Source organism: Lactuca serriola, chromosome 1 (genome assembly GCF_051521515.1).
Source record: "Lactuca serriola cultivar US96UC23 chromosome 1, Lser_US96UC23_V15, whole genome shotgun sequence".
In the NCBI taxonomy this organism is placed as follows: Eukaryota; Viridiplantae; Streptophyta; class Magnoliopsida; order Asterales; family Asteraceae; genus Lactuca; species Lactuca serriola.
Genome location: NC_136408.1, coordinates 86,594,262 through 86,618,590, shown reverse-complemented (window position 1 = coordinate 86,618,590; position 24,329 = coordinate 86,594,262).

Sequence of the window (24,329 nt, the reverse complement as noted above, 5' to 3'; positions counted from 1 at the left end):
ATTACCAACTCATAATAACAAATCATATCTCTAGGTTTGAAGAATATAAGATATTATCATTTCATGATCACTCGTGATAAATCCATGAAGTGATTCCAATGAGCATGGGTTGAATCCAATACTCATAAATTATGAGCACTCATGAGTGTTGTAGCACCACTTTGTCCAACATCTTAGACCTCTACAAGCCAACCCATGACAGTCTTGATTCATATCTACTTCCAACATATTACCGACTGTGGATGGTTTGAATAACTTAGTCATTCAGGAAGAACGACCTAGTTATTCTGGATGTAAAAACATGCAAAGTGAAACACAAGAATAATCGAATCCAATATGGTCTCAGAACTTATGAATATAAATAAACCATCTTTTATTTATCACGATATTGATTACCCATCATTCATTGCATACTGTTTCAAACTATCAACTTTATACTTGAATTAAAACAATAGTTGTCCCATGCTCCAAGCATGTACACTATGTTTTCTAAACACTAGTCATGCCATACACCAAGTATGCATACTAAGTTTGTCTATGATCTTTACTTTGTGAAATAGATCGATTGAACATAATTCCAAAGATTCTCATTTCACAGTCCCAATTCCTTACCGCAAATGCAAGAATTCCAAATTCCTGTCATTTACCTAAATCTGTTAGATTCTAAACTTATATGCATTGGTCCTCTTGTAATGATTATGCACAAAGTCACAAAGACTTGTCAACATATATTACAGAGCATTCCAATGGAGACCTACTCCATGGAAATGAAGTCTCATATTCAGAGTTCATTGCCTTTGAACATTCTTCTTGCATTAAGTTTCCTAACCTTACACTGATTTAATGAACAACTTCCACCTATGAGAACATTTCCATATTCCCCTTTTGACTATTACTCTTGAATAGGAGTTGCCTCTTTTCAGAATATGTCAATATGGTCCTTCCAAAATTAACATTATACTTCCAACTGTCCCTGAGCAACCAATCTTTGGTAAACCTTAGATTGTCCTCGACAATTTCTTAATCTTTTTAGTCATATCCAATTCTAGACCTTTTCCCTTCTTAATGCCCCAGACATTTGGAAAATTTTAGTAAGGATGAATACTATAGCACATGCAATTGATCCTATATCCGAAGCATATGGGACATGATTTATGATGTCTCACATAAAGACATGATACTAGACCATTCCTTTTGCTACAATATTTCTATTTTCCAAGTTCTCATAATTCAGATTATGAAAAGGGATACCGTAATCATAATCAAATTTATGAATGCAAATAATAGACCCATATATAGAATTTCCTTATGTTGATCCATTCCAGCATAAAATTCATATATATATCCTTGACTAAAGATGATTAAAACCTCAATCTAAGCTTTTAGAATTGAAATGAAGGATATCCTCTCCCTTAATTATAGCAAAACAACTTTTTCCCAATTGAAACCTTTTTGTTTTTCTATAATTAACATTGCTATCTTGTAATACTAATAATAATTATCATGCTCCCACTAGCATGATGACTATTAGCATAACACTTATGCTCCCACTAGCTTTGACATGTACTCAGAAATCAGCTGGACTTCTAGAAATCAATACTTTATTGACTTTCTTACCAAAGTTCAGATTCTAATACGAGATGCTTTGATAAAACTTTATCAAAATCATACACCTTTCCTTAGATAGCACACATGTGTGTCTAAACAGTTTTAGAACTATGAAAATGGATGCCGTAATCATAGTCTCAATTGTTTAGACCTTTGGCATTCCTCACAAGTCCATGTTAGTGTGCCGGTTAACCACACACGCTCCACTAACGACTTTAGGAATGCAAATATCACACTTGCTATCTACCTAAAATCTACTTAGTGAAAGCGTTTCTTCACCATCATTTTCATGAATCGGAGAGAAACCTTATGACACTTAGATTTTATGGTGTATGTGTTCCTATCCATGTGAATTTGTCAAAACCATAATCACAAGAGACGGTTAATGACAAATCCAAACTCATATGGATTGAACTTGTGCAGTCTTAACTTCTTCGCACGTGGCAGCACAAGGGCCTGGCATTGCTTCCAAGTTGTTATGCAACCATTTGAGAACTCTCAGAACTCATATGCAAAGCCAACTTTCACTGGAATGGGCACTGAAGTAGGAATATGTCAACCCGATAGGTTACAAACCTCAAGTCATATGCTAGTGATCAATTATAGGTTTTATTCTTGATTAGATCTTGAAGCTTTCAGAATCTTTAAGACTCCCATTGTCCTCTTGACATATAAGACTATCTTGCCAAATATTCAAGAGATAGTGCGGATTCTTTATCAAGACAAGAACTTCACACAATTGGCCTAAGTTGGACTTTGTTTTATCCAAGACATCACAACTTACCAATTTCAAATGTACAAGAGTAGGACACTTTTACTCTTACATTTAACAAGTGTTTTAAACCTTTCTTTAATATATGTCACTCAACTTACAGTTTTGGAGTATGACTCTAAGACTTGTTTTGGAACGAGGTGTGACTCATCTTCTTGATTTAACCATTCCAATAATTCAAGATTTCTCTTCTTAGTCATAAGAATGCACTAAGATTTACTTAGAGGACTAATTGTGATATGATTTCTAAATCATAAAGATGATCACAAAACCTGATACTAAAGTACTCTCTCATCTTTTCAGATTTGAGAAACTTTTATCCTTCTGACTAATTTGTGTAACACCGTAAAAATTTGAAACAATTTTTCACTTTTGAAAACCATAAAATATCATTCACATTCATTTTGAAAACATTGTATCAACATTGTATCAGTACAAAACCCCAAGATCAGAATATATATAAACTCCAATGTGTGTGTGTGTACGAATCATGTCGGCGCCTTCCCGCGCTCATCACTGGTACCTGAAACACATAACACAACAACTATAAGCATAAATGCTTAGTGAGTTCCCCAAAATACCGCATACAACACATACGCCACTCGAGGCTATAATACGACCCTCCGGTCGATGTGTCTCAGTGGGACCCTCCAGTCCCGTAGCTCGTTGGACCCTCTGGTCCGGTCATAGCTCGTTGGACCCTCCGGTCCGGTCTATAACATCATACAACATACATATATCACATAGCACATAATCTCATACATAACACATAAGACCCTCTGGTCAACACATAATACCACTCTAGGTAACGTATAGTGAGAAGACTCACCTCGGTGTCTCAGTAAATATCTGACTCGGAAGAAATGTGATCTAGACTCCGCCTAATCACATAAAATAATACTCTCATAAATACAACTGTACTCAACCCTAAAAGTCAACAAGGTCAACGATCAAACTTTGACCCGACTCGTCGAGTGCACTAGAGCGACTCGGCGAGTCTACACGTGTCCACAGACTCTCTTAGTCCCTCTCTTGGCACGTCGAGTACTTCCCCTGACTCGACGAGTTCCACCTGGCATGAATCGTAGGGCCACCCCGACTCAACTCGTCGAGTCTTAAGAACAACTCGGCGAGTTCCGCCTTGAACTCCAGTCCCCCTGACTCTCCCTGACTCACCAAGTTATTCCTCAACTCGGCAAGTCCACTCACTAAGTGATTTACTGGAAACCCTCATCCTACTCGCCGAGTCTGTTCTTCGGACTCGGCGAGTTCATGCCATGCACAAACTCCATAGGCCTCCTGAGGTCAGATCTGTTCCTTAAATTCATAGATCTGGCCTTCCCAATCATGATAATCACGTAAAGTTCAGACCTTGACACTCAAATAACATCTAAATGGTCTAACATGGTGATTTAGCCCCAAAAATGACATCCCAAGCTCATGGCTCCCAAAATAACTCATAAAGCTCCAAGGGTTAAGGTCTCTGGACCTCTTTGGGTCCAGATCCAGAACATAGACTCGAGAAGGGACCAAATGCTCCACTTATTCATCCTCTAAAAGGGTTAGAAAACCCTAACACTAAGAATCAACATCAAAATTGAAGAAGGTCCGAGCAAAATACCTCAATATGATCTCTAAGAACTCAGAAATCACAACAATCGCTCCTCCTTCAGCCTCCTCTTGCCTTGGTCACCTCCTTCTTGCAAAAACACCCACAAAAGGATCAAGAATGGCCTCTCCTTCCTCACAAACACTCTAGATCTCTTAGGGCTTCTTTCTGGGGGTTGGTGGCCGCAAATGACGGCCCTAAGGGCCTTTAAATAGGTCTCAAACCCTGGAAATTAGGGTTTCATTAAACAGCGTGGACTCGCCGAGTCCACTCATAAACTCGCCGAGTCCACTCATAAACTCGCCGAGTCCAGCTGTGAACTCGCATACGAATCTGTGACCATACTCGACGAGTTTAGACGCCAACTCGCCGAGTCTCCTCACAAATCCCAAAAATAATAGAACAAAATAGGTTACCAAGGAATCCGGATGTTACAATTCTCCCCCACTAGAATCAGACTTCGCCCTCGAAGTCTCACTCTGCAAACAACTCTGGATGCTGCTCCCGCATCTCACGCTCCGGTTCCCAAGTCAACTCTGACCCCTTCCGATGCTGCCACTGGATCTGAACCAGAGGCACCTCCTTGTTCCACAAAACCTTGACCTTCCGATCCTTAATCGCTACCGGTCTCTCAACATAATTCAGGATCGCATCCACCTAAATATCTTCTAATGGCACCACTGTCGACTCGTCGGCTATACACTTTCGCAGCTGCGACACGTGGAAAGTGTCATGAATCTGACTCAACTCTGCTGGTAACTCCAAACGGTAAGCTACCCTGCCTACCCTTGCGATCACCTTGAAAGGACCAATATATCGGGGCCCCAACTTTCCCCTCTTCCTGAAGTGAATCACTCCTTTCCAAGGAGAGACCTTCAGGAGCATGAAGTCGCCGACCTGAAACTCGAGCTCAGACTGGCGTCTGTCTGCATAACTCTTCTGACGACTCTGAGCGGTCAACAACCTCTGTCTGGCCTGCTGGATCTTCTTTGTCGTCTGAAGCACAATCTCGGTACTACCCATCACACGTTGCCCTACTTCTCCCCAGCAAATGGGGGTCCGACATCTCCTCCCATACAACAACTCAAAGGGCGGCATGCCAATGCTCGAATGATGGCTGTTGTTATAAGAAAACTCTGCCAAGGGAAAATACGTGTCCCAACTCCCGCCGAAATCCAACACACATGCTCGTAGCATGTCCTCGAGCATATGAATCGTCCGCTCACTCTACCCGTCAGTCTGTGGGTGGTATGCGGTACTAAAATGCAGTTTCGTACCCAATTCCTCATGAAACTTCTTCCAGATCTGGAAGTGAAATGTACATCTCGATCTGAGACAATCGAGATCGGCACTCCATGCCGCGATACCACCTCTCTCATATACATCTCTGCCAACCTCTCCGCGGAAGAGCTCTCACTGATGGCCAGGAAGTGAGCACTCTTCGTCAACCTGTCCATAATCACCCAAATTGCATCAACACCCCTCGTGGTCCTTGGCAATTTGGTGATGAAATCCATGGTAATCTGTTCCCATTTCCACTAGGGAATCTCTAATGGTTGCAGCTTACCATGTGGACGTTGTTGCTCGGCCTTAACCCTACGACAGGTCAAGCATCTCTCTACAAACCATGCGACATCCCTCTTCATACAGGGCCACCAGTATTCCTTTTTCAGGTCCAAATACATCTTAGTGGCCCCGGGATGGATCGAGAATGGCCCCGGGATGGATCGAGAATTTCGATCGATGAGCCTCTTCCATCAAAATGGTACGCGTTCCGCCCACGGACGGTACCCATATTCGACCCTGAAATATCATAAGCCCCGGCTATCGGTAACGAATTTCGATACCAGCCCGACAACTCGCTCTCTCTTCTGGCTTTTTGGCCTCACATCCTCAGCCTGGGCCCTACGGATAGCATCCAATACCGGGGTCATCACTGTCAATCTCAAACAAACATCCTGCAATGGGGCGCCCTCCGCCCTTCGGCTCAGTGCATCGGCTACAACATTAGCCTTGCCCGGGTGGTACAGGATCTCACAATCATAATCCTTGACCACGTCCAACCACCTCCTCTGGCGCATATTCAGGTTGGGATGATCCATCAAATACTTCAAGCTCTTGTGGTCCGTGTATATCGTACATCGAACCCCATACAGATAATGTCGCCAGATCTTGAGGGCGAACACTACCACTCCCAGTTCCAAATCATGAGTGGGATATCTCGACTCATGAGGCCTAAGCTGCCTCGATGCATATGCTATCACATGCCCCCTCTGCATAAGCACCGCTCCCAATCCGGATATCGATGCATCACAATATACCACAAAATCCTCCATCCCTTCTGGAAGGGCTAATACTGGGGCCTCGCATAATTTCTGGCAAAGTGTCTCGAAACAGGTCTGCTGCTCCGGACCCCAAGAAAACGCAGCACCCTTCCGGATCAACTTGGTGAGTGGCACAACGATTTTGCAGAAATCCTTAATAAATCTCCGATAATAGCCGGCCAATCCCAGAAAGCTCCTGATCTCGGTGGGTGATCTCGGCACCTCCCACCTCATGACTGCCTCAATCTTGGCTGGATCGACCAATATCCCATTCTGGTTAACGAGATGCCCCAAAAATTTAACCTCTCGCAGCCAGAACTCACATTTGGAGAACTTGGCATAAAGCCTCTCCGATCTCAGAACTCCGAGGATCTCCCTCAAATGCTCCTCATGCTGCTCTCTGGATCTCGAATACACCAATATGTCATCGATGAACACGATCACTGAGCGATCCAACATCAGTCTGCACACTCTGTTCATGAGATCCATGAAACCGCCAGTGCGTTGGTGAGTCCGAAAGGCATCACCACGAACTCGTAATGCCCATAACGAGTCTGGAATGTTGTCTTCTGGACGTCCTCCTCCCGCACCCTCACCTGATGATACCCAAACCTCAAATCGATCTTGGAGAACCAAGATGCTCCCTGCAACTAATCGAACAAATCGTCGATCCTCGGCAACGGATAACGGTTCTTGACCGTTAGCTTGTTCAACTCCCGGTAATCAATGTACATCCGGTGTGAACCATCCTTCTTCTTGACAAAAAGAATAGGCGCCCCCATGGCAAACTGCTCGGCCGAATAAACCCCTTCCCTAGCAGCTCCTGGAGCTGCGAGGATAACTCCTGCATTTCTGGAGGCGCAAGGCGATAAGGCGTCTTGGCGATAGGTGCAGCTCCCGGAACCAATTCAATACCAAACTCTACTTGCCACTCCGGAGTCACACCCGGCAACTCCTCTGGAAACACATCCGGAAACTTACGCACTATAGGGACCTCATCCACTGACTTCAGTCTCTCTGAATCAACCCTTGCATCCATCACATACGCCACAAATCCCTTACAGCCCTGTTGTAGACTCTGTCTCACTCTGGCGGCCGAGCAAAATGTTGAACCTGTACGTGTACCCTCGCTGTACACCGTAAGAACTCCCCCAATAGGGTCTCAAATCGTCACCAATTGACGCTCACAATCTATCAATGCTCCAAATCGACTCAACCAATCCATACCCACTATAACACACACGTCCCCCATCGCAATCGGAACCAGATCTATCGGAAACTCCACACCGAAGATCTCAAGGACACATCCTCGAATCACATCTGAAGCATACACTGCTCGCTCATCAACTATGGAAACTCGCAGAGGCCGTTCCAACGCCTCCCGACGGATACTAATGTGCTGACTAAATGCTACGGAAACAAACGACCGACTCGCACCCGAGTCAAATAATACCAAAGCAGGCACAGAACTCACAAGAAAAGTACCTACGCACATCATCATATAAGCATAATAACTCAACTCAAATAAAAGATGAATATAGAATACATACCAGCCACAGCATCGGGCGCCGCGCGGACCTCCTCCGCAGTCAACTGGAATGCTCTCCCACAAGCCTTCGGTGCCTCGGCCTTCACCGGCCGAACCTCAGTAGCCCTAGCAGCAGGTGCAGATCCCTGCGTTGATCCCTGAAGTAGCTGAGGGCACTCAGCCTTCCGATGACCGGTCTGGTTGCAATGAAAGCAAACCGAAAATCCCTTGGGGCAATCCCTCGCGATATGCCCCTCCTTTCTGCACTTGTAACATACCCTAACCCTACATGACCCCTCGTGACTCTTGCCGCACTTCCCACAAGTGCGGCCCTTCGCGCCTCTAGATCTCGAATCAGTAGGTCTAGCCCGCTTGGCTGCCGGATGAGACTGAGCCGGTCGCCGATCCGCCCTCTGTGACTCGGCCTCCTCCCTGGCCTGAGTCTCCAACTCAATCTCCTTCTTCCGAGCATTTTCCTGGAGCTCAGCAAATGTCCGGTAAGTCAAGTTCGCCACGAACTCCCGAATATCTGTCCTCGGAACACTCAGATAACGGCTCATACGAGCCTGCTCAGAAGACACCTGCTCAGGGCAAAACATCGCCCTCTCATGAAACTTCCTGGTGATCACTGTCACAGAATCAATACCCTGCTTGAGGGTCAAGAACTCCTGAATCAACCGTTCCCTCTCCACCGGGGGAACATACTCCTCTCTGAACATAGCGGTGAACCTCTCCCAGGTCACCTCGGAAATCTCAGCCAAAGTGAAGTTCGTCGTCACGAACTTCCACCAATCCTTCGCTCCCAAGCGGAGTTGGTTCAGGGCGAACCGAACTCTCAAGTGCTCTGGACAAGAACACATATAGAAACATCCCTCGTTGTTAGAGATCCATCTCATAGCGGCAATCGGGTACTGCGTCCCGTCGAACTCTGGTGGCTTCGTGTTGCTGAACTCCCGAAACAACAACGAGTCACCTCTCTGAGGTCTGGCAGCAGCAACAGCAGCAGTAGCTGCAGCTGCAGCAGCCTCAGGCAGCGCTGCATACCGCTCATCGAAAGTCTCAATCAGTGTGGCCTTGATGTCCCCAAACATCTCGGAAATCTCAGCCCGGATGGCAGCAGCCACCTCCTCGTGAATCAATCGACGGATCTCCTCGTCGCTGACACCACTTCTCTCAGGTGTGTGTCGAGTCCCAACCATGATGCCTCTGAAATACAACAATAATTATCAGAGACCCGATCGATCATACTCATACCCGATAACGCAACCCTACTCGTCCTCCGTTGTCCAAAAGATTCTTATTTGGAATGCCCACTGATCCGGTGTCTTTAGTAGTACGGGACCAATACTACTGACCACACCGCATCAACATTCACTCCAAGTCCTCCTCCTTGGATCCTGGATTACGAGTACTCTACTCTCATGAGCTCCTAACTGCTATCTACTCGCTCTCAAAGCATCTCAGCAGCAGAAATCTCCTAGGCTAAGGAATCACAAATCCGGCCTCTCTAGTCCTAATATGTATACCTAGCCTACTCTAGCATGCATAATGTAACATAACATATCTCATAACACATAATGTAAGGCTACTTTTGGGGATTCACCGTTCGGGCGCTGGCTGATCGTACACACGGCTCTGCTCTGTTTGTCTCAAAACTCTTTTTACTCTTTTCAAAAATTGTACTTCATTATCAAAAAATTTCCTCAAATCCTCAGTTTGAGTTCAGATATGCCCGAAGATGCATCCGAATCCCTCAAACCAAGGCTCTGATACCAACTTGTAACACCGTAAAAATTTGAAACAAATTTTCACTTTTGAAAACCATAAAATATCATTCAAATTCATTTTAAAAACATTGTATCAACATTGTATCAGTACAAAACCCCAAGATCAGAATATATATAAACTCCAATGTGTGTGTACGAATCATGTCGGCGCCTTCCCGCGCTCATCACTGGTACCTGAAACACATAACACAACAACTGTAAGCATAAATGCTTAGTGAGTTTCACAAAATACCGCATACAACACATACGCCACTCGAGGCTATAATACGACCCTCCGGTCGATGTGTCTCAGCGGGACCCTCCAGTCCCGTAGCTCGTTGGACCCTTTGGTCCGGTCATAGCTCGTTGGACCCTCCGGTCCGGTCTATAACATCATACAACATACATATATCACATAGCACATAATCTCATACATAACACATAAGACCCTCTGGTCAACACATAATACCACTCTAGGTAACGTATAGTGAGAAGACTCACCTCGGTGTCTCGGTAAATATCTGACTCGGAAGAAATGTGATCTAGCCTCCGCCTAATCACATAAAGTAATACTCTCATAAATACAACTGTACTCAACCCTAAAAGTCAACAAGGTCAACGGTCAAACTTTGACCCGACTCGTCGAGTGCACTAGAGCGACTCGGCGAGTCTACACGTGTCCACAGACTCTCTTAGTCCCTCTCTTGGCACGTCGAGTACTTCCCCTGACTCGACGAGTTCCTCCTGGCATGAATCGCAGGGCCACCCCGACTCAACTCGCCGAGTCTCAAGAACAACTCGGCGAGTTCCGCCTTGAACTCCAGTCCCCCTGACTCTCCCTGACTCACCGTGTTATTCCCCAACTCGGCAAGTCCACTCACTAAGTGATTTACTGGAAACCCTCATCCTACTCGCCGAGTCTGTTCTTCGGACTCGGCGAGTTCATGCCATGCACAAACTCCATAGGCCTCCTGAGGTCAGATCTGTTCCTTAAATTCATAGATCTGGTCTTCCCAAGCATGATAATCACGTAAAGTTCAGACCTTGACACTCAAATAACATCTAAATGGTCTAACATGGTGATTTAGCCCCAAAAATGACATCCCAAGCTCATGGATCCCAAAATAACTCATAAAGCTCCAAGGGTTAAGGTCTCTGGACCTCTTTGGGTCCAGATCCAGAACATAGACTCGAGAAGGGACCAAATGCTCCACTTATTCATCCTCTAAAAGGGTTAGAAAACCCTAACACTAAGAATCAACATCAAAACTGAAGAAGGTCCGAGCAAAATACCTCAATATGATCTCTAAGAACTCAGAAATCACCACAATCGCTCCTCCTTCAGCCTCCTCTTGCCTTGGTCACCTCCTTCTTGCAAAAACACCCACAAAAGGATCAAGAATGGCCTCTCCTTCCTCACAAACGATCTAGATCGCTTAGGGTTTCTCTCTGGGGGTTGGTGGTTGCAAATGACGGCCCTAAGGGCCTTTAAATAGGTCTCAAACCCTGGAAATTAGGGTTTCATTAAACAGCGTGGACTCGCCGAGTCCACTCATAAACTCGCCGAGTCCAGCTATGAACTCGCATACGAATCCGCGACCATACTCGGCGAGTTTAGACGCCAACTCGCCAAGTCTCCTCACAATTCCCAAAAATAAAAGAACAAAATAGGATACTTAGGAATCCGGATGTTACAATTTGGTTCTTCTCATTCATTCTGCCATACATCAAAACTTTTCCAATGCTTCAGAATTATACTTAAACTTGTAAGTATAACCATTTTTACTAAACTTTAGTAAATCATGACAAATAATCTTATCGATCTTTTGTGGTGGACTTGACCAGTGCACAAGAATGTGTACTCGATCCCTTAGTCCTTCACTTGACTCACATGTACATGTGAATAAGGAATTAGTCTTAATTTTACAAATTTGAAAATTCTCATTCATCTTACTATACAACTTGTGATTTCCAACATTCTATCCAACTGAAACCTTGGGTGATAAGAATTTTTCCTTATTTGGTAAATTTAGACACTACCACAAATGAAAGGAACAAATACATTTTCCAATACTCCTATCAATGGAATCATATAAGAAACAACTTTCCCACAAATGCCATTGTAAGGATACTTAGAATAAATGAAATCAAAATTTTCCTTTTATTTTAAAAACTTTGCGGAAAAACTTATCCTTACAGTGCAAAAGTATAAGGAAAACTTTGTTGTTATCTATTCCTAAGCAATTTATCATAACTCCTAAGTAACAGCTCAAAATTCTGATCACCAAACCATGCGATCGAAATTCATCTTCGCGATTAGAATCAACATATACTTCCTTTAAGTTTCTTTATTTTTCTTTGATTTTTAAAACATCAACATGTGACCTAGTCACATCATGTAATAAGAATCTCATAATAGAAGCTTAAGAGAGTTAGATAGTGGACTTTACCTGAAGTAGAGTCAAACTTCTTGACTTGATCAACCTTATGATCTTTCAGGTAAATAGGCAGCTTCACAATCAATGTCCCTTCCTTTTTCAAGAGAAACATATGGACTCTTTGGGAATGGTACATGGGACTATCACAGACCTGCCTTTCTCTTTACCATTTGGTCAACCGAGTTGACTATGGCCGATCCCTTTCCTTGGGAAAAGAAGGTTGTTCTAGATATCCTATGTTACCATTTTTAATGTCCATGGAAGTCTGGGAAGTTGATCTTCTTAATCAAATTTGCTCTACTAGTGCTCCAAATCTTGCTGATTCAGCAGCACCAAGCAAATAGATAAGATCATTAAGGGTCATGTCATAGTCTATTTCATAGTAGTCCTAGAGGTAACTCACTATGTGACTTATAAAGTGATTGAACATCCAACTTTCTTAAGACTTTGACACCCAACTCTCACGGCTTGTCAATATGTGACTTCATCTCCAAGATGCTATCACACATAGACCTTGCTTACCAATAGGGCTTGAGTGACCTTGAACTTGTGGGTTAGGGAGAATACTTGGAGGAGGTGGAGGAAGTGAAGTTCCAAGAGATTTGGGAAGATCATAGATGTCTGATCTAGACATCTTTTGGGAGATATTCAAGATAGTTTATCTAAAGTCCTTAATATAACACCCAATATGAAATATTAAAGCTAGGACCCGACACAATATTTTATAACTTGGAAGAGGGATGTCGTAATCCAAGCTATGAAATATTTGAAGGTAGGTGAATGACGATTCACCAATTTCCACCATGAAAAAAGAAATAATTTATTAGGTCTTAATTGGATTTGAAACTCCTAGATCTTTTGAGATTCATTGAACTTTCAATGGCATGTTTCAATCTCGAGTGTGCCCTTTAGGTTTTGTGACTGGGAGTCGAGGATCATAAAACAAGGTGTGAAGTAACCATTCAAATTACATGGTACCCTTAATAATTTACCCCTTAATCGATGTGTCGGTTAACCACAAGCGCTCCACCGATACTATGATAAACATTAAGTTACCGTTTGCCTACCTTGTTAAATTCAGCTAGTGTGCCGGTTAACCACACTCGCTCCACTAACCGACTTAAGCAAAGTGCAAAGTGTAATTTCATGGGTTAGCACCAAATTCACATTTTTCCAAAGTAACTAAGATTGGGAATTTATAAAAGTTTAGTTACTTAGTATTTATCATTAATACTTTTAATGAAGGGAGAATTCCAGTCCTTGTCCTACCCGTTCGGCTAAAGACCCTCCACCAGTCAAGGAAGTGGTGGGTGAGAGTGGACACCCATTAAATTGCCATTTTATAGGCAGTAACCTTATACCCCCCTTATAGACCAGCTTCGTGAATGAGGCCTACTAACGGTAAGACTGACTTGCTCTTATACATATATATATATATATATATATATATATATATATATATATATATATATATTACTAACTTATATTACTATAAAGTATAAGGGTTGAATTTTAACTTTTAAAATTCTAAAGGCTTAACTTTGAATTAAAGTATTCAAATGGGAAAACTTTTCAAATTCCAAAACTTGAGGGTAAGTTTAGAAACTATTCAAAACTATTCAATTTCCATAACTTATGTGTTTAAAGTAGTTTTAATACAAAAAACTCTTCAAGTTCCATAACTTGAGGACAAGTTATGGAAGACTTTAAATTCATAAAAGAATATGACTTTTCTTTATTCATAACCTATGGAAATATTTATGAGTTTTATGAATCTTAAATGTGACTTTTCATATAACTTGAGGACAAGTTACAAAAACACATTTTAGAATCAACTCTTAGATTAATTTGGATTGAAAACAACAATTTCACATAACTTTCCTATTAATCTAAGCAACTCATAAGAACAAGATAATTCAAATCAAACTTTTTCATGTAATTAGCCTAATCCTTAAACTAATACAAAACATGAATCTATTGACAATTATCTTTGAAATTGGATTAGAATGAACATTACCACATCAAAAACAGGTTTATAAGTTCAAAAACAGCTTAGGGTAACGTTTCTAGTCCAATTCCAACCAAAAACCTCGAAAATATGTTGTCTGGGGGTCCTACTCGTCGCGTGTATGAACCTACTTGACGAGTAGGATGAGTTTCTTCATGGACTCGGCGAGTCCAGTGCCCAGACAGCCCGAAAATCGATTTTTTTCAGCACTTTGCATCAAGTATAATTGAAAACAAGCCTAGGCTCTGATACCACTGTTGGGTTTTGAGCATTCTAACACTACTAAGTGTACATGCAACCCTAATCTGACAACCCAAAAATTTATTACCTTCTAGCATTGTTAAGGGTCATTCTATTGGGTTTTAAGCCTAGTACACTTAAGGAATGAGTGTTAGAATGTACCTGCTAGAGACACTGTGCAACATTCAAGCCTTAAGATCACCAAAAAGGAGTTAACGGCCACAACACATGAGTTTACGGCCGTAAACTCAAGGTAGGCCGTAAACTCCCTCCATAAGACTCCTTCCCTTCACTTTCCTTCATTCTTACACTTCCACCTCAAGAACACTTCCATTCTCTCTCAAGTATCATCAAGATTTTCATTCCCGGTCTTCCAAAATGTAAGTGATTCTTCCCTCTAGTTGTGATTATCCTTCTTACTCTTGAATCACCCTTTGATTTCATCCATGGAAATCAACTTTTGGCTAGATCTTCAACTTTCACCAAGAACACACACTTGTTCTTGGTGTGGCCGAAAACTCATCAAAGGCCCTCAAAAGTGTGAGTATTCCATCTATCATCTAGTTGTACATGTTAAACACTAGATCATAGCCTTAAAACGTCATCAAAGTCAACATCAATGAGAGTTTACGGCCAGGAGCATCTCCCATGGTCGTAAATCATTGTATTTGTCATGTTTTAAGACTTAAACACTTATAGACCCTAGCAAACCCTTGGAACACTTGAACCTTTGAGACCCCTTGCCTTTATGACCCAAAATGAGACCATTTGGAGAGTTTACGGCCATAGACTTTATGGTGTGGCCGTAAACACCTCAACACCTTCCAATAAGTTAGTTTTGCTCATCCTTGTGTAGAGCAATGGTCCCTCAAGTTTCCCTAGCATTCAAACACCCTCTTAAGCACATTTTACCATAAGTTTACGGCCGTAAACTCCATGGGCATAAAGCCATGGCCGTAAACACCTAAAGGTGGCCTTAAACATCCCTTAGATGAATCACATGTGATTCTAACACTTGGTCCAAGTGTTTCCTTTCATATAGTTGCTTATAAACATTATATTCATGCCAATACTTGCCATATATGTCATTTAGGACTCGTTTGTGTCTCGGGACTTCATTCGTGGAACTTCTCATCCTTACGCGCATATTCGTTTGAATCACCCACATAAGGTGAGTTCATACCCCTATAATAAATCTTTTAACTGTTTTAAATGCTTTTAAGGGGGGAGGGGGGATACAAGTTGAACACAATGATAATTGTGTAAATGTTTGTTATAAACATCTTTCAAAAGATTTCTTATGTCTTTTATAAGTGATCAAAACATTTCAAAAACTCTTTTAAAGTAATGTTACTTTATAGTTTAACAAAACTCCGTTTTTAAAGTACAAGCATAACTTAGTAGTAAAATGAGTCTTTTCAATAACAGTTCAAGTAAAACACTAGTAAACGATAAGGGGTATAGTTTAGAGGTTCAGTTCATACTAGATACTAGTGCATACTATAAAGAGAAACAGGGAGGTAGATACAATACATCAGAGAGACATACTATACACTATACATGATAACAGAAGAACATACTAAGATACTATAACAGAACGAACATACTAAATGCTATAGCAGGAGAACACTACATGATCTAACTATACCAATAATCACTAACTCATTATTCTAAACAAAAGGTGATAGTAAATTGGATGTACATGATCATATAACATTAATGTGAATTTACACGGCCTAGCAATTTGTTTGCGGAAGTCGCGTTTGGTCCCCAGAATCTCTTGCAGGGAGAGCGTATAGTATGGGTACTATCCATCACATTATGACCTTATTAAAACAAACATGTTTAAAGGTAATCAGTATGTCAGGATGTTAATTCAAAAGACAACTGTGTACTTACCTTTTCCCATTACTTTCATATTGTGACACATCCACTTGAAAGTTAATGCAAACTATTTCCGTGTTAAGATAGTTATAAACTAGGGAAAACTTACATTTTACAAACGACAAACAGAACAGTCAAGTCTAGTATATTCAGTAGAAAGGGGGCCTATAATGCTAACTTTATGATTCCTTAGTGTATACATTAGGGGTATATATTAATCGGATCCGACATGTAGTAGGATGTGTGCTTTCCGCTTCATTTCCTGTTCCCTGTTTGGTTGTGGGCTTAGAGCATATTTACTCAACCTACTATCTATTTGATCTTAGCTTTATATATATTCCGTATATGCCAAGTAATCATAAGGAGTACCAGGTATGGGCCATGTCATAGAACACTAATTCAATGCACCGTTTTCTAGTACAAAACATACTTTTCAAATAGAACATTTGTTATTCAAAACTAGAAACTTACCAGTAAAGGGTTTAATCCATTTTATTAAACCAGTACAAACTTAAAGGACCTTATGTGGTTAACTCTATAATACCTTAGTTTATACATCAGGGTTATATATAATTAATACTCGATAAGTAATTGTATGTGTGCTTTCCGCTTCATTTCCTGTTCCTTGTTTGGTTGTGGGCTTAGGGAAGATTCACACAATTAACTATCTATTCGGTATTAGATTATATATAGCTAGTATAAACTAAGTGATTGTAGAAGGAACCATTGTGTTTACCATTTTTACTAAAATAAATAAGGATTTTCTTAAATAATGTTTACATCAAATTAAAGGAACTATTACAGTTAACTCTGTGAGTACCGAGTGAATACACCAAGGTTATATACAACATGGATCTAACAACCAATGGGATGTGTTTCTTCCACCTTATTTCCTATTCCTTGTTTGGTTGTGGGCTTAGGGCAGATACACACAACCAATTTTTTGTTTACTATGGGTTTTATATAACTTGTATCCATTTAGTACTCATAGAAAGGATTGTAGAGTCATTTTTACTTATCTGGAGGAACATGCGAACTTTTCTAAAAGAACTTTCAACTTACTTACATCACTAAAATCTTATGAACTCGCCAGCTTAAATGCTGATCTACTCTTTCAAAATAACTTGTATTCTCAAGAGACAAGTAGAGTAGACAGGTATGCGCTCTGGGATTCAGAAGATGGAGCAGTATAGCTTCAAGTCTTGTTTTGTTTTATAGTCTATGTTATGTGAACCACATACTTTGTAAACACTTTCTTTCTAATGAAATGGTTGTTTACTACTTTGATTACTATGATGCATGCCTTGTGATACTAAACATGACGTCCTCCACCCCCGAACATTTCCGTCGTTCTAGTTTTGGAGTGTGACACCTAAATACCTTGGATCTATGTTTTCTCTATTATACATGCAAATATGAATATTCCAAGGTATTACCCTAACTAGCATACAAAACATTGATACTTGGGTAATAAACTAGATAGAAATACATACATTGTTGATGTAGCTTAACTCCATGAAGCTCGAGAGCCTAGTGCCCCAAGTGTGACACCTCAAATGGTTCACACAACATCACCAACACATGGAATAACCATGAGAAGAAGACACTCATGCTCAAATCGGTTAGCCCTCATATATGTATCACTAGTGCCAATTTCTTGAGCTAAAGCGGTCCTTATATAGTGTGCACATTAGGGTTACACCATGTAACCCATGACTTTACCCATTCCTTATGCTCCATGGGTTTTAACCTCCATGGAGTATCCATGGGTCACCACATGGGTTAAACCCAACATAAGGAATCACGGATCATAATCCCACATATATAAGAATGAATGATTTACACAATCAATCCCCATATATTTAATTAGTCTCTTTCGATCACTGAATTAAGTCCAAATTTATTCTTGATCAATACTAATTAAATAACATGATTTCATATTAATATATTAGAACTTATAATATATTAATTTGTCACAAATGTCCTATCCTCACAAACGGTCTATCCAAATGTTTCGATGCCATGCAACCCAAATGGACCATGTCGAGTCGGATCAAGTACATACCATTTATAGTTATAGACTTAGACACTAATCCAACATCACCAACCACAAGAGCCTTCAGCATATCTATGATCAGAAAGAGATTAATATGAGACATCGAAGATGGGTCGAATTGTTAAATGATTACGAATGTGAAATTTGTTATCATCCCGGTAAAGAAAACGTTGTGGCATATGCTTTAAGCAGGAAGGTGATAATTTGTAAATTTCCTTGTCATACGACTTCAATAAAGAGAGTATAAATACATGAGGCTACATGGGCCAAATACATACAATGGGATAAACAATACAAGCCTAAATACAACACTACAAAAGTATATCGTCTAACATCCCCCCGCAATTTGATCGGGAAGGGAATTCTGAACGTTCAAATTGGTTTTGAAATCGTTAAAGAGCACAGTCGGAAGGCCTTTGGTGAAGATGTCGGCATACTAAGCGGAAGAAGGTACGTGAAAAACTCGAACTGCACCACGAGCAACTAGATCACGAACAAAATGAATATGAATCTCAATGTTTTGTGCGTTGATGTTGCACGGGGTTCGACGTCATGTAAACCGAACTAACATTATCACAATAAACATTAGTAGCTTTGGTACGAGGCACCGAAGCTCTCGAAGTAAATTACAAACCTAGCATGTTTCTGCAATAGCGTTAGCAACGCCACGATACTCTGCCTCTGTACTAGACCTAGAAATGACCCCTTGTCATTTAGACTCGACCGTGAGATGAGATTATCGCCAAGAAATACACAGTATCCTAAAGTGGATCACCGCGACACGGGGCACCCACCCCAGTCAACGTCTGAGTAAGCACAAAGATCAGACGTCGGAGAAACATCAAGTTACAGATTGTGGTCCAAGGTACCACTGATATAGCGTAAAATGCATTTGAGAGCATGTGGGTCATGCATGAATAGGAAAATCTGTTGAACAGCAAAGGCAATGTCCGGCCGAGTAAAAGTAAGGTACTGAAGAGCACCAGCCAGACTATGAAACAGAGAGGGGTCGGCAACAGGAGAACCAGTAGCATCCAACTTATGTGTGGTTTCAGCTGGTGTGCGAGCAGGATTACACTGACTCATATGGGCCCTATCAAGAATCTCAGATGCATATTTCTGTTGGGATAGAAAGAGACCCTGAGACGCTCGGGTGACGAGAATGCCTAGAAAATAGTTGAGAGCACCAAGATCAGTCATGGCAAACTCCTATCTGAGGTGAGCTATGATGGACTCAAGTAGAGACGTAGATGATGCAGTCAACACAATGTCATCAACATATAGCAATAAAGAGGTTGTATCGGCTCCATGATGATAAATAAATAGGGAGGTATCCATGAGACTGTGGTGAAAACCCATTCGTAGAGCCTGTTGAGCGAAGCGTTGATACCAGGCTTGCAGGGCCTATTTAAGACTGTATAAAGATCGCTAAAGATGGCATACATAATCTGGATGCTGAGGGTCCTGAAATCCTGGTGGCTGGTGCATGTAAACGGTCTCGTGAAGATGGTCGTGAAGAAATGCATTCTTCACATCAAGCTGATGAATGGGCTAATTCCTAGAAATAACCAGACTGATAACAGTGTGGATAGTAGTCAGTTTGACAACCGGGCTGAAAGTCTCATCACAATCGACTCCCTGTTGTTAACTACGACTGTTTGCTACCAATCTCGCTTTATAGCGAGATAAAGAACCATCATCATTAAACATATGTTTGAATATCCACATAGATCGAACCACGTTGACCCCTGGGGGCATGGTACAAGGACCCAAGTACCGTTTGAAATAAGAGCATTGTATTCCTCATTCATTGCTTTATGCCAATTTGTATCTTTCAAAGCCTGTATATGTGACCTAAGGACAGATGAGATAGATGAGGAATGTAGATTGAGGTGAGCAATAGGTTTCACAATGCCACTTCTAGATCTGGTGTGCATGGGATGAGTCGGAGGGGAGGTGGGGTGACATGAGTGGATGATGGAGGACTAAGTGGTGGGGAAGTAGGCCTATCATCAGATAGATGAGGAGAAGAAGGGGTGTTAGTGGAAGTAGTGGTGGTGGGTGGAACAAGTTGTTGGAGTAGGTGTCTAAGCCCATAACTATTTTTGGTATGTACTTGATTTGATAGCATAGTCCTTTTGGGTTGCCTTCACTCATGTAATTTGATAGGATGACAAATGGAGAGAAAATAGGATTTATTATATGAATAATAAATTGGTACTCGAAATTGTTTTATTAATATATTCCAAGATTAATATATTATTTGAAAATCATATTATGTAATTAGTATTGATCAGAAATTAATTTGGAATTAATTTAGTGGTCAAAAAAGATTGATTAAATTAAAGGGGATAATATTGTAATTAACTGTTAGTTGTAAGTTGGGTTGTGGACTCCTAAAAGAAGGGATGGACGAAATCTATGGGAAGCCCATATAGATTTCATCCAAGGGGCCTTCTAGAAGGGTTCCATGGATTGCTTCAGGCCTAAGCAGAGAACTGGGATTTCAAATGGAAGCCCTAGTTGCCCACATAACTACATAAGGACCCTTTTACATTGGGAACTCGGCTCTATGAGTTATTAAGAAGCATTGGCCAAATTCTTCCACCTCTCTCCTAAGTCTTACTTTTCAAGAGTGTTTGTGACTCCATTAGAGGTGCAACACTTGGGGCACTAGGCTTTCAGAAGTCAAGATCAAGAAGGATTGTTCTTGTTATTGCTACATAATAAGTGAGGTAAGGTTTCTAACCCTAATCATATTTCAATTTCAAAATTGCTATGATAGGTATTAGGGTTTATGCTTTGGATGATTTGTTGCATGTATAACTTGAGAAAAACCTAGATCCAAAGCATTAGGGTTGGATGTACACCATAGGAATGTTGTAGTGCTCATAACCCATCACAAGTGGAGTAGGAGGAGGGTTTAGTGTCTGAAAAAGGTTGGGAGAGATATCAGAGTCAGATAAAAAATCATAGGAAGGAGGTTCGGTTGGAGTAACCGAGCCATACGAAAAAATGGACTCGTTAAAGGTGACATGACGAGAGAGAATGACCTTTCAAGAGGATAAATCAAAATAGCGGAACCCACGATGAAGAGTGGGGTAGCCAAGGAAAATACAAGGAGTGGAGCGGGGTTGGAATTTATGGGTGGTGTGAAGATGAGGAAAACACAAGAAACCAAACACACGTAAGTGGTCATAAGTGGGATGGCGCTGAAAAAGGTTGTACTGTGGAGTGTCATCAGAAATGGAGACAGAAGGGAGAATGTTGAGTAAGTGGGCTGCCATGTGGAGGGCCTCGGGCCAAAAAGTAGGAGGAAGATGAGAATGAAAGAGAAGGGTTCACATCATGTTATTGATAGTACAAATCATACGTTCTGATCGACCATTTTGTTGAGAGGTGTGAGTACATGAAAAACGAAAAATAATGCCATGAGAGGCTAGGTGATCATGAATGGATTTATTATTGTACTCCACCCTCGTTATCACATTGAAATTACTTGATAGTACCCTTAAATTGAGTGTGTATTATGTTAGAGAGATGCAAGAATTTTTGAAATGCATCAGATTTATGTTTAAGGGGGTAAACCCAAAGGTAATGTGTATAATGATCAAGAAACAAGACATAATATTTCAAACCATCATTACTAGATATAGGAGATGTCCAAACATCATAATGTATAATCTTAAAGGGTGCAGAAACAGTAGTATCAGATAAAGAAAAGGGAAGTCTAGTGTGTTTGCCAAGTTGACAAGCTTGGCAAGATACATTATTTTTAGGTAAATGACAAGAAATAGAACTACTAGAAAATAGATGCTTCAAGACTTGATCGTCCGGATGAACTGATTCATTGATGCCAAATAGTGGGTGAAGTAGAGATGAAAGCATGACTGGTGGAGCTAGTGATAGGATACAGAGGGCCTGAGCTATCACAGCAGATGAGAGGACAACGAGTCTAGTAATCAAGAACAATGAAACTGTAAGGATCAAAATCAATAGAAAAATCATTGTGAGTAGTAAATTTGCGAACAGATATGAATTTTTTAATAATATTGGGTGTAATAAGGACATTCTATAAATGGAGGGTACGATAAATATTTGGAATAAGAAAAATAGAGTGTCCCCAGGTCACAACAGGTATTGCAGAACCGTTACCGACATAAATAGAGCGAGGATAATGATTATTAAAGATGGATTTGAGTATAACTGCATTGGCGTGAACATGATCGATTGCTCCCGTGTGCATGACCCAACCACTATTTCCCGGATCATTTAAAGACATGGTGCTAAAATAATTTGGGAGCGATGTGGGTTGATCATTACTGAGCCAGGCCCACGGTGGCTGATTTGGGCTAGAATACTAGATACGGGTTTGAGGTGTTGAGGGCTTGCTGCCGAGAAGACCTAAGTCGCTAGAATTGGGTCGGCTGTAGTGTTGGTTCGGTAAATAAGTCGGGTGAGAGATCTGTTGAGTAAAGGCCTAATTTTGTTGGTTCGGACCAGATGGGGTCCATATTAACGGAAATGGATGGGGCGCAGGAGAATAAACCCACCCAGTTAGGGTATGGCACGATTGCTAACCAAAGAAGGTTTGACCGGGAGGCTGCTGGCGACGTGGTTGTTGCGACCTCCACTGCGACGGGAATTGTTTCCCCGGTAGGATCTGCCCCCTCCTCCATGGGTCGATGGTGAAGAAGGGTCAGCAACATGGAGCAGAGAAGGCAAAGAGGGGTGATTTTCATGTGATGGGAGAGTGACACGGTGGCTGTTCAATCTCGATTCTTCAACCAAGAGGATGGATCGCATCTCAAAAAACGATGGAAGAGGTTTGGAGAAGCGGAGGATGCCGACAACGCTTTCAAACTTGCTTGGGAGTCCATTTAATGCATGAAGTACAACACTACGATCCTTGACTTTTTCACCGAGGCCCTCAAGCGTATCAACGATCTTCTTTATCTTTTCACAATAATTGTGAATGGTTAAGTCTCCCAAGGTTATGTTTCTGAGTTAATCTTCTAATTGCATAGACACCGACTCTTTATCATCATAAAATAGGGATTATAGGTTCAACCAAATTTTGCGAGCAGTGGCGTTGATGGAGTAGGCAGAGGTAATAAGTTTTTGTGAGATAGAACCGAAAAGCCATAGTTTCACAAGATTGTCGAGTTCCTTCCACTCCTGGTCCGTAGGAGGTTTATTGGGGGGGGGGGGGGGTCGTGTGTGTCATCAATATGGTCAGCAACCCCATATGCAATGCAGTGTGCATTGAAAAGGTCACTCCAGAGGCCGTAGTTGTGGGTAGAGAGATTGAGGATGATTGGTACATAAGTTTTGATGTTGGCGATGTCGTACGCCTTGTGGGCAGGGTTTGTGGAGGTGTTGTTGTCACCTGTAATGGTGAAGAAGAAAGAAACAACAAACAGGGGAAGAAGAAGAGAACGTCGAGAGTAGAGGAGATTGATTTAGGAACAGGATCGGCTAGGGTTAGAGGTTAGGCCTGATACCATGATAATCCATAAATTCCCTTGTCATACGACTTCAATAAAGAGAGTATAAATACATGAGGCTACATGGGCAAAATACATATAATGGACTAAACAATACAAGCCTAAATACAATAATACAAAAGTATATCGTCTAACAGAAGGAATGAGCAAAACCTCTTCGTGTAAAGGCTCTAACCCTAACCACCCACTTGAACCTCACTATCCAAATTCGTGATTGATAGGAATAAAATCCTTTAAGATTGATAAGATTCTAAACAGAAAACAAAGTATGAATGATGAATGAGACAATGATTCAATGTGTGCTTAATGATTAAAGCTTCATAGCCTTAGAAGACCTCGATAAAGAATTGCTATTGTAGAGGCGTGATTTAGGGTTACAATGATAAGTATGAAAAATGTTAATGAACTACGGTGCATTTATGCATTATAAATACTCTAACCCTAATAAATGAAACAGATGGACAGGCCCATACCGTGTATAAAATGGACTAATAGAAAAGCAGCCTAATGACGCAAACCTTAAGTAACCAACAATCTCGCCCTTTGCGCCAATTGAAGCGAGAGACGTTTCACTGTTGTTCCTTCTTGG